Source organism: Periplaneta americana, chromosome 1, assembly GCF_040183065.1.
Source record: "Periplaneta americana isolate PAMFEO1 chromosome 1, P.americana_PAMFEO1_priV1, whole genome shotgun sequence".
In the NCBI taxonomy this organism is placed as follows: Eukaryota; Metazoa; Arthropoda; class Insecta; order Blattodea; family Blattidae; genus Periplaneta; species Periplaneta americana.
Window position 1 is genome coordinate 64,819,483 of NC_091117.1, and position 12,676 is coordinate 64,832,158.

At 37.2% G+C, this 12,676-nt stretch overlaps 1 protein-coding gene across 2 annotated transcripts in view; it reads right to left on the bottom strand.

The window, feature by feature from the left end:
* The window catches only part of IA-2 (tyrosine phosphatase IA-2), an 842,823-nt gene that overhangs the window by 436,897 nt on the left and 393,250 nt on the right, over positions 1–12,676 (bottom strand). The window lies entirely within an intron of this gene.

Here is a 12,676-nt window from a genome sequence, read left to right on the forward strand (position 1 = left end):
TTTAAATGAGACAAAAGACAGAACAGTATCTTAGTTATCAAAATATTCTGATTCTATTATATGATATTACCTATGGTTATTTAAATAGAAAAAAATTCTCAAATAAATTTGTATTTCTAAGAAACATAAAACATAATGTTATTTTTTTTTTTTTACTAGAGATTGCACATTTGATCTCAAACATATGAAAAGAAAATTCCCAGCATTTTAATAAGGGCCTAGTAATTAAATAAAGACTGGGGAACGGATTATTATACACTGAAAAAAAAAGGCAGAAATGATGTTTCAAATAGGCTACTTGATTGTTTATACGTATATAACAGTTGCCAAAGTAGATAAAAGTTCAGTCAGGTACAAACAACTGTGGTGATTCAAGGCTGCTTGACGTTCGGGACTTCGGGAGTGATCAATCTCGACGTCTCGAAACACTCACAAACAGTCTTTACGTCAACGACGCAACGTATACAACATTGTCGTGCGGGTTTTCGGCTTTGCGGGCGCTGTTAGTCTTGCTTTCTCAATCGTGCATCTCTAGCGTGCATCCAGGAATGTAAGTAAGGTGTTATGTTGAAGAACAACAAAATGTGAGTGAAACAATTTTCTAATCTCTCTAACTCGAAGAATTTTGCATGATTCGAAGATTAAAAAAGTTAAAAAAAATAAACAAAAGTATAAACTCTTTTAAAAATCTTTGAGTGTCCTGTATTTTGATAGTGCTGTACAAAATACTGAATTAAAAATTTTGTTCTTATATAATTGCATTGAATACAAGAGGTTACGGGTACGGTACCCATGAGTCTTCATCAATTTAGTTCGTTGGTTTGGATCATTTATCTCGACAACATTGGTCTATTTTAATCAAAATGCCTCTGGCATAGATAGTAAGAAAACAACTATTTAAACTTCTCTAATTTGAAAACTTAACTTCGAATTAATTATGTTCGAATGTATTATTTCCTTGATCACATATAAGAGATTGATCAGCTTAATGGACTTCGAAGACAACTTCTATTAATTTCACTGTGCTGCCATCTAGCGACTTCAAAAGAAGTCACGTTCTAGCCTCATTGAATTGCATAATAGCTTGCAGCAGTTCTTCCGTCTAGCGGTCGTTACCAAAACCTCATTTTCGATAGTGGAGATCCTAGTGGTTGTTCTCTTTCATATGTTGCCATTTCGTAACATAGGAATGGCCAATCTATTTATATGATTAGGAGTTATTATTATTATTATTATTATTATATTAATGTGATATCAATCAATCAATCAATCCGTTCATTCTTTCATTCCTTCACTCATTCATAGTTTTTCTGCCCAAGGGCAGATCTTTCAATGCAAGCCCAGCATTCTCTAATATTTCCTATCTTCCGTTTTCCACTTAGTTTCCGCATACGATTCATAAATTTTAATATTGTCTATCAACTGATTTCTATTTCTGCACCGAACTTTTCTCCCGTTCACCATTCTTTCCAGTGCAACCTTCAGTAAGCAGTTTCTTCTTAGCCAGTGATCCAACCAGTTTCTTCTTCTCTTCCTGATCAATTTAAGCTTCATCCTTTCTTCACCCACACTTCCTAGCACAACTTCATTTCTTATTATTAACTAATTAGTTAATTTCGTTTTGCCGCTGAAATTTCAAAATAGTTCGTTTTGTGGCATCACAATATTTCCACGGCAATATAGTTGAACACAAACATTGTTAAAGATTAGATTAGATTAGATTTTATTAAAGTCGTGAATATTATACAAATACTATAATAAAACAAAACAGAGTCAATAAAGATTATATTGAAAGCTTAACTCATTAACAGAGGACTCAAAGTATTCACTAATACTATAAAAGAGATGATCAATCATCCAAAGTTTTAAAACATTCTTAAATGTATTATAGTTAACAGTGTGTGCAGACTTACGTAATCTATTAAACATAGATACTGCCATGGATATAAATTGAGGGTTGACTGAAAGTAAGGCGTAATTCGAATTAAGGAGTTTATCCGTAAAATGGCTATATGCGTTTTTTAAAGGTGTTTCTACCAACCACCACAATATTATACCTCTCCTCCCAATAGTTTGCAATAGAGAGGTATTATTGAATTGCGTCCGTCTTCCATTTCACTACGTACTGTGATTCGAGGACCGAGGAAGGTAACTGCAAGGGTGTTTGCGTTGTCTGACGAATGTTCTGATCTATCCTATCTTTCGCCTAATGGAAGAGAATATAACCTTTCTGATGTTGAAAGTATCAGTGAAAATGAATTACATACGGAAAGGTAGAAAACGGAAACGGTTTAACAAACTATGAAAGAATAATCTAGCAAGCGACGACAAAATTACGGCAAAGCTTACACAAGTAGGTTAGAAAAAATGGTGAAAGAAATTACAGTATTACTATTTATTTTTGTCAATGGAGAATTAATATAAGGTACTAATAATATAGGCGTAAGCAGTGCTATAAAATGTTAGACCTAGGCTAGCAGTCAGTCATTTAGGAACGACCATATTTTTGACCACTTAAGCCAGTTGCTGCCAAAAGAAATATGAGATATCTACAGAGGAACAAGTCATTTTCCATTGAGGATTTTGGGAAGCTGAGGAGGACCATTAAGCAACGTCAAACAACTGTCAAACCACAGCACCGAGAATGTTCTTGGGTATACAGAATTTTTCTGCAAGTCCTTTATTCTGTCATTGTTTAAAATATCTAAGAAACGAGTGATAACTGTACAAAATATAGTGAAACTAGGTGATAGCCTACTGTAATGACAGATATGAGAGGCAAACACTTCAATAGGCCTCACAATATTCTAGATGTTGTTTATGTTAGGTTATTAGATCACTTAAAGTGGTTTAGTGTTTGTAAGCCTATATTCTAGGTACTTTTAGTTAAAATGATAACGCGAAATAAGTGGGATTAATTATTTTTAATGTTGTGATAACAATTTAGCAAACGAACATATATATATATATATATATATTTTTTTTTTGTAGAACATACATTGTAATTGTCTTCACTATTGTAGTATATACCTATATCTAGCCTATCCTATATAAACATAAAAAAAGTTAACAGTATTGCAGTATTTTCAGACTTCTTCTATGGAAAAAGGGCGTAATTAAAAAAATGAATGCTTTGTTCTCGTACAATATTTAAACATTAACCATGGAACTCATTGTAATCACAAGAGAACTTATTACCCTACAATATATATATTATATACAGAGTGTTTAAAAAATACGGGGCATAATTTCAGGTATGTATTTCCCACATGTAGACAATCAAAATAGTTCATTACAACATGTGTCCGGAAATGCTTCATTTCCGAGTTATGGCCTTCACAACATTGAAATTCACCGGAACGTTTTTCTTTCCGCAGGTCGTTGTCATCACAGAAAATGTTTAAAATGTCCACCTCCTGCTTGAATACAGACCTCACATCGATGTCTCACTGACCTGCGAACACGATCCCAAACTCCAGGAGTTTGCGTATGTCCTCAGAACATGCCACAATTCGATTCCGAAGGGATTCGAAATCAGGCACCGGAGACGAATAAACCAATGATTTTAAATGGCCCCACAAGTAGAAATCGAGAGGGTTCAGATCAGGTGAGCGTGGAGGCCAAGCAATTGGGCCACCTCTACCTATCCATCGATCAGGAAACCTTCGATCCAAGCACCGGCGAGCCGTACGACTGAAACTGAAGTGTGCAGGAGCGCCATCATGCAAGAAGTGAATGTGTTGACGATTGATCAGTGGAGTGCCTTCTAAAACATGAGGTATGGTGTTTTCCAGGAAGTTTGTGTACGCCTGCCCCGTAAGTCTGTTTACAAGTACATGGGGTCCAACTAATCGATCACCAATGATACCGGCCCACATGTTGAGGGAGAACCGCACCTGGTGATGAGATGGAACAGTTGCACGTGGGTTTTCATACGCTGATTGTGGAAATTTGTTATGCCATCTCGTGTGAACTGTGCTTCATCTGTAAATAATACTAAGGCAGGAAAGTTCGGATTTACACCACACTGCTGCAAGAACCACTGACAGAACCTAACTCGTGCAGGGTAATCTGCTGGTGACAGGGCCTGTACACGTTGCAAATGATAAGGATACAATTGATACTCTTTCAACAGTCTCCAGACAGTCGTATGAGGAACATTGACTTGCAAAAAGCTACCCTTCGTGTGCTGATGGAAGGAATCATGTTCACAGCCTCCAGAATCACCTCCTGTACTTCTGGAGTTGTAGATCTTGGTCGTCCCCTTCCCAAACCAGGAGAGTTAAATTTTCCATACTCGCACAGACTGGAATGGAGACGTACAAATGTCTTCCGATCTGGACATTGTCGCTGTGGGTACTCCTCCTGGTACAAACGACGAGCCAGCGCAGCATTGCCGTCCGCCTTACCGTACATGAAGTGTATCTCTGCCAGCTCTTGATTTGAATACATGTCGCACAGTCTAACGCCTACACAACACTGAATGTAACCTTTGCCTCGGAATGAACTGTCAGAGTGCCCTCTTAATGTCTCCTTTGACGGCAACGACCTGCGGAAAGAAAAACGTTCCGGTGAATTTAAATGTTGTGAAGGCCATTACTCGGAAATAAAGCATTTCCGGACACATGTTGTAATGAACCATTTTGATTGTCTACATGTGGGAAATACATACCTGAAATTATTCCCCGTATTTTTGAAACACCCTATATATATATATATATATATATATATATATATATATATATATATATATATATATTGTCATATTCCAGCAAGAGATGCAGAGTACAGATAGTTTTTGTTGATTATCTCAAAACTATGTTTTCTGAGTTACGCCCTTCTTCCAGCTAACCCCTCAATTGTTTGTTAGTTGTTTCCAGTCTAACATTAGATTCAGTCAGGTGAAAATTGTATCTAGTATTATAATTATGATGATCAAATCTGTGATAATAATTTGATAAATTATTCTTTACCTCCTGCGAAGAAGTGAAGATGTAAAGATTAATAACAGTCAGAATAGCCTCATTTATGAATAATGGCTTACAGTGCGTATCATAAGCAGAACCGGTTAATATACGTAAGGCTTTTTTTTCTGTAAAAGGAGAACATTAGATACACTAGAACTATTTCCCCATACGGTATAAGTTACTATTGAAGAAGGCAAAATAAGTACTTCTTACGTATGTTTTAGGCACCAGTGTTTTCACTTTGTTTAATAAATAAATAACTCTTCAGAGGTTAGAACAAACATAATCAATATGAGGGATCCAAGATAATTTGAGATCCAGTACATTTCCTAAAGGTTTAGCAGATGACTAAGAGTTGTAAATTGTGCAATCACTTAATGTAACAACACATGTTGTGTCTCAGTTTCATTTAAACAAAATCCATTAACCTCAAATCAGACTGCTGATTCGTTAAAAGAATTGTTCATAACAAACTTTAGGCCTATGTAGATTATGTCATCATTAGTATGATACAAAGTAGTATCATCAGCAAATACAATCGAGTTACTATACATATTTTTAGGCAGATCATTTACCATAATTAAAATAATAGGGGCCCCAAGATAGTCAGAATGGAAACGCAAGCGAAAATGAAATTCAACAATGAAAATAAATTTAAAAGTGGTGGGTTCAGAACATCGGCAAATCTTTCTTTTGTCTTAGATAAGGACATTAAATACGTCGTAGCCTACGTTTCGCCACTAAAATATCTTTATTCAATATCGACTGCCTTACCCAAGAACGCCTGTAATAATATTATCCGCCAATAATTGGATTGCTGGCGGAGAATCGAGTATCTCGGTCCATTTCCTGAGCGGAAGGAAGCCTGTGCACCGATTGTATGGCTGGAGAGATTGATTCCACCAGCCTCGAGTGCTGCTAAAAGAACTGCAGCTACTGAATCTCAGAGCGCGTCTCAATGACCTTCATTATAAAGTTTCCAAACACTCGTAGCCTTGTAATTAATGAGAGTTACCGTTAGATCTGCAAGATATTTTTAGAAATTATCCTGCCTTTTCATTGTAACGCGACGATATGCTCATTAGAGATTGGTAAAAGAAATGAAAGACGCAGCTGACTTGGCTAGAAGTCCTAAAAAAAAAAAAAAAAAGAAGTCAAGCTACATTTTAATGAAATATAAACTAAGTTAATATACCGGGTGTGTATAAAGTTACGTCCGATGTCTATTTATGCAAGTGTGCTCCGTGTACAAGGATTACTATTGTTAGTATTATTATTATTATTATTATTATTATTATTATTATTATTTTGTGAAACTCTTGATGAGTGTGAGTTGAATGATTGTATCATGCCTTTGGTTATGGTTCATTTCAAGTAACCATTGTGTTGAAACAAATAACATTTTTTTCTTAAAAATCGGGCGTTACTTTTTATTCGCTGGGTCTAAGTAAGCTTGCTGTACCTACCTGTGGGATGAGTTGCTTGCCAATAAGTGTGTGTGTGTGTCTAATCTCTTTGTGTGATTCGGGTTCCGCATACTGCGGATAGATAGCAGAACTGTGACCCATTTTCAAGTTGCACACCATTTCGGCGGGCCACGTTATACATGATGCAGCCCATATATGTGAAGAGTTTATGTCGTGTACTAGGTGAGTGTATGTTAAGTGTTCGTATAAGTGTAGTGTAGGTAATGGGCGAGGATGATGATGAAGATGAGGAAGCGAGAAGGGGAAACCGGTGCCGGCACGTAGCCTACTCCTGTCGAATAGCACCAAGGGGGCCGCCAGGCTTAACGTTCCCATCCGACGGACGAATCACTATCAACAATAACATATGCCTTCCCTTCATATGCACTGCGGAGGGATTTGGGATTTAACCCAGGCATATTGGTGCAAAATTTAGTGATTAGAAGTTGTGCACCACCATCTCTCCTAGTTCGGAGGTAGAAATTTTACATGAAAATTTCTGATCCCGCTGGAAATTGAACCCAGTCCGGCTACTCTGAAAGCACACACGCTACCACAGAGCTAATTCGGTGGACTCCACATGCTAATAAGTGTTTACCTGGATCATCAACTAGTTCGTCTATCCCCCCACAACAGGCATTTTTCTCCAATTCTGAATAATCGTAATACCATTCCAGGTAAATATCTTCCGTACCTCGCGTATCTTGAGTTGTTGGGAAAATTGTCTTCCGTTCTAAAAGATCTTTGATTCATCTATAACCGTCACGACTGCCATCTACTTGCCTTCATACAGACTATACTACGAGGATACATCTGGCGCGGCAGACGGAAAAACCAGCACCAAGTAACACACGACAAAATAACGTATTTTCAAACCGGAAATGGTAATGAAGAGCACTGTGGAGAGTGTTGATGGAATGATGAGGGGAGAAACCCTCGCGACCTTACCTTCATTCCTATTGGATGTCATGTACGCCGGAGTCAAAAATGAACCGAACTTCCAAGACAGCCCCACGCGTTTGCCGTATACCATGTCATACTCAGTCTCCTTCTTTGAGATATAATTTTCTTTATGAAAAATCTGTTTCATTCACTTAGTAGGTTACAGTTAGTTTTAGGCCTACTACTATGGAATTTTTGTGAATATTCCTTCTTAACTCTTTATTATGTTATAATAATAATAATAATAATAATAATAATAATAATAATAATAATAATAATAATAATAATAATAATAATAATAATGATTTATTTTAGCTGGCAGAGTTAAGGCCGTAAGGCCTTCTCTTCCACTCAACCAGCAAAATGTGTATATACATATGCATGAACTTACAAAAAATTCAACAATTTGATTAAGTGAGAGTTACATGTATACAAGAGTTATATACGAATTAAACAACAAAATACTGTGAACTATTAATTAGGCACTGAAATAAACTGTGTAGCAGAATTAAGCTAAAATACATAGAATGTTAATATATTTCAAATAATATTAGATAACAGAAAGAGATTATTATGAGACAATTTTGAAAATACAGCACTATCAGGATGATGTCTAAAGAATTCAGTGATAGTTTAAATCAGTAAGATTGGAGTGAAATGCTAATAAGGTTATCTTTTAAGCTGTTTTTAATGGTGTTTATTGTCTTGCAGCCCCTAATACTTTGTGACAAGGAATTCCATTGACGCGAGGTGGATACTGTAAAAGATGATGAATAACAAGATGTTCTATGAAGAGGTATACTTAGCGTGCCACAGATAAGTGATCTGGTATTTTCGTCGTGGTTAGAGTATAAATAAGAGAAACGAGACAAAAGGTAATTTGGTGTTAAGGTGTGCAGAATTCGATAGAGTAAAGATAAAGAGTGTAAAGTTCTGCGTTCTTTAAGTCGGAGCCACGAAAGTCTTGCGAAGGACGGTGATATGTGATCATATCGTCGGATGTTGCACAAGTATCTGATGTACATATTCTGAGCTCGCTGTAACTTGACTGACAATTCAGAACTTAGGTCACTTAACAAATTATTACCGTTTAAAATACAAGTGCAATATTAAGAAATAAAAATTGGTGTTAGTACTTTTGTTTTACAGACAATACAGAACATATAAAACAGAAAGAAGCCGTATAAAAATAACGACATAAAATTTCACGTTCCGTTTGAAGTTTGTGCACCACTGTTTTCTTAATCCGACAGGCTGCTTATTCATATACATAATCCTTGCTCCTTCCATACCTGGCGCTTAATGCCCGCGCACGACGTCAAGGTCAGAAAAATGCGCTTGCTTTGACATCACTGATGTAGAGAGTCAGATTTCTAGCCCATCATAATAATATTGACACTCATTTCAAACTCTGATTTTGCTCTACTGAAAACTTTCAATTTATGACGCATGCCCTTTTTACCACGCTCAATAAAAATCTATCCTAGAATTGTCGTTGTCTACCACATTTTACGCTTTAAACTGCCGGGATTTGAACTCCGATCTCCAGCGTCGAAAGTCGAAGCCCTAACTCTTCAACTAACGAAGTATCATTCTGTGAGTTTGTGCATGAAAAGCTTAAATAAAATTACAATGTTTCTGATGGGATAAATACTGAAAATAGTGCTGAAAAAGTGACGTCATACTTTACTGAATTCTTGAACCTTTATTTCGTATCATATAATGTATTACGTCACTGGAACATAGCCAACTGAGTTAATATATACTTAGCACTTAACATCAAAGTAACATAAAAAGATTTTAGTTCTTTTATTTACACCGGAAATAAATCAAGTAAAGCGAAGCGTAAAACTGTCTATTAACGTGTGACCTTTCCGCAGATCCACTCGGGTATAAAGAATCAAAATGCCTCCCTTTGTTCATTCTTGCGTATAAAGTTCAATCCCAACTAACCCCATTGTAACGAACGGACTACCAAATCTGTAAATTTTGTTACAAATGCAGTACTGCGAATTTCTTAAAATAAAGACACCTACAGGGAACAGCTTCATTTACTTCTTACTTCAATTTTAACCACTTTCACTAGGAAATTATGTAGTGGCAAAAGAAACCGGACCGACCCTTGTAGCTGATTTCAGAGCCTTGTTCACTCCAGAGCACGATAGACTGGTAACTAAGACTTTCGTGGTTCGAATACTGCCTGGGAAGGAAACTTTTTTTTGTTCCTTATTCATATTTATTCCCAATGCTTTTCGATTGCTGGTAAAATTCATGTTCTGGGAATAGTAAGTTAATTAAGTAGTAAAATATCGCTGCAATCGAAAAGTACTGGGAATACATTTGAATAAGGAACAAAAAAAAGTTTCCTTCCCAGGCAGGATTCGAACCACGAAAGTCTTAGTTACCAGTCTATCGTGCTCTGGAGTGCACAAGGCTCTGAAATCAGCTACAAGGGTCGGTCCGGTTTTTTTTGCCACTACTGTACACAGTAGAAAAAAAGGCTTTCCAGTTCATATAAAGCGAGTAATTCTAAGTCTGTACTTCGGAACAAATATAACTATTGACAAAGAAGTTAAAATTAATAATAAATCAAAAAAGAAAAACTCACGAGTTTAACAGTCCCGCGCCGTAGCGTCGTGGTCTAAGGTATCCTGCCTAGGACTCGCGTTACGGAGTGCGCGCTGGTTCGAGTCCTCGAGTTTGCGCGGTAAAAAGGAAGTTTTCTCATGAAATTTCGGCTACTGTATGGGATCGGCGCCCACCCAGCATCGTGATGCACTTGGGGAGCTATGATACTGTAGGTAGCGAAATCCGCTTACGAAAACCATCTATAACGGCTGGGAGGATCATCGTGCCAACCACACGATACCCCCATTCTGACTGGATGATTGTCCACCTCTGCTTCGGCATGAAATCCACCTTTTCAGACCGTAAAAGTTGTTGATATTTCAGTATGGCATATGAATGCATCCAGTATGTCTCATGTCTCACAAGTTCAGAAGTTTTCACTGCTAATATAGACATGAAGTAAATAAACGACAGTGACGCATTCTCGGATGCATTCCGCATGTTATCTCTACCTCCTGAATGTTTTAAAGGGAGATTCATGTTTCGTAGTCTTTTAAAGTTGAACTTCTGGATTTAATTCGTATGTGAAAACATAACAATATCTCTGGAAGGTTGTGCATAAATCTTACTTAGTCGTTAGTGGTATTCTTAGGTTACATTTTTATTTCAATAAGTGTTTAAGTATGGAAAAATTCACACAAAAATATGATTGCAAAAATATTGAGGCATTATTAACCCCAGAATGCTATCGTACGCAATTTACTTCCACTGATTAAGTTTAGTCTATAGCCTATATATCGGCAATCTGAACGAAATAAATAATTTATTGAATAATTTTGAGGGAAAAATTGTTCCGGGGTCGGGTACGGAACCCAGGATCTTTGGTTAAACGTACCAACGCTCTATCAACTGAGCTACCCGGGAACTCTACCCGACACAGATCCAACTTTTCCCTCTATATCCACAGACCTCAAAGTGGACTGACAACCGCCAAACAACCAACATTGAGTGCACACTAACTCTGTGTGACTTAAATTGTGGTTTTCTGTTAACGAACAGTGACGTGTATTATGCAAATCAACCTTTCAGGTATAACTCCCTGTAAAGTTGATTTGAATAATTTTGAGGGAAAAATTGTTCCGGGGCCGGGTATCGAACCCGGGACCTTTGGTTAAACGTACCAATGCTCTATCAACTGAGCTACCCGGGAACTCTACCCAACACCGATCCAACTTTTCCTTCTATATCCACAGACCTCAAAGTGGGCGGGCAACCATCAAGCAACCAACATTGAGTGCACACTAACTCTATGACTTAAATTGAGGTTTTCTGTTAACGAACAGTGAGTGTATTATGCAAATCAAGCTTTCAGGTATAACTCCCTGTAAAGTTGATTTGAATAATTTTGAGGGAAAAATTGTTCCGGGACCGGGTATCGAACCCGGGACCTTTGGTTAAACGTACGCTCTACCAACTACCAGTACCAGTATATATGTTTGTTCATCGAACACAAGAGCCGTCATTCTCTACTTTCTGTATCATAAGACGGTGATAAATAGTCCTATGCAAATTTTAACTAGGCGAGATATAATGAGCTCAAATCGAAACCTCCCCTCGAACTGCGAACAGTATTAACCTGTATAAACACTGTACTCATGTGATGTATTAACACAAGGATTTCAGGTGTTTACACTGCTGTGACGTGTGTCCAGTCAGTTGAATAGATGTGCTTGGTATTTAAGTTAAATTTAATATATTTAAATATAGGCCTATAATTTTACTTTTACTCATAAAAGTAATTGTAACAGTTGTTCTAAACTTTTTTAAATACAAAATTTGCCAACATTTGAGCAAAAATAGATAGTAGGCCTATGTGAGGTCGGGGCTCATTAGGGGCCACAGTATGAGAGCGCGGTTGTTGTCTGATGCACAGCCAATCCAGCGCTATAAGTGTTTCGTCCAGATAATTACTAACACCCCGGTGCCAGTCATCCTATTGGAAGATAAAGTTGCCCCGTCCTCATGCAGTCGAGGCAGTTCCTCAACTCAACAGCGCAAAATGCATGTCGATAACACAAATAGGCATCTTAGGTATTATATTCGCGCCAGCATATCAATCAGTGCAGTTGTACCAACAGACTATCTTATCGAAACTTCTGTAGTTCTTCAACCTAATACAGCAAAATGCGTGTCAATTTTTGTTTTATATAACATTGAAAGTCTCTGTTTCTTTTATGGTAACTCTGTATTTCATTCTTCTAAAAAATAAATGCTACAAATGCCTAAAATACTGACAAAATGCAACAAATTAATAATTATTTAACATTTAAAAAGTCACATTCTTTTCGGTAAGTATAGTTAATTCATTCACGAGGGCCTTGCTTGGGTTTGGGATATGAAAATTGTCATGATAGACACTACATGCTCGGTCAGACCGGATTTATCGAGGAAGAGGATTTGAAACCGGTTAGAGGGCTCGAGTCTTAGCGAATCTTGATCAAGTGTAACCACTGTTTTGCACGCCTCTACCGCACGCGCTCTTGGCGGACACGTAAGCATGCGGAGAGACGACATGTTGGCAGCTGACGTAAATTATGAAAAATTGCCTCTAATTTTACCACCGGCACGTCTCGACTCATTACGCCTTTAATACATAATTTTCATTCCAGTAACTGAAACAGTTATCAGCAAATGAAGGACAATGTTCAGTATAATATGAGAACGTGGATGTAA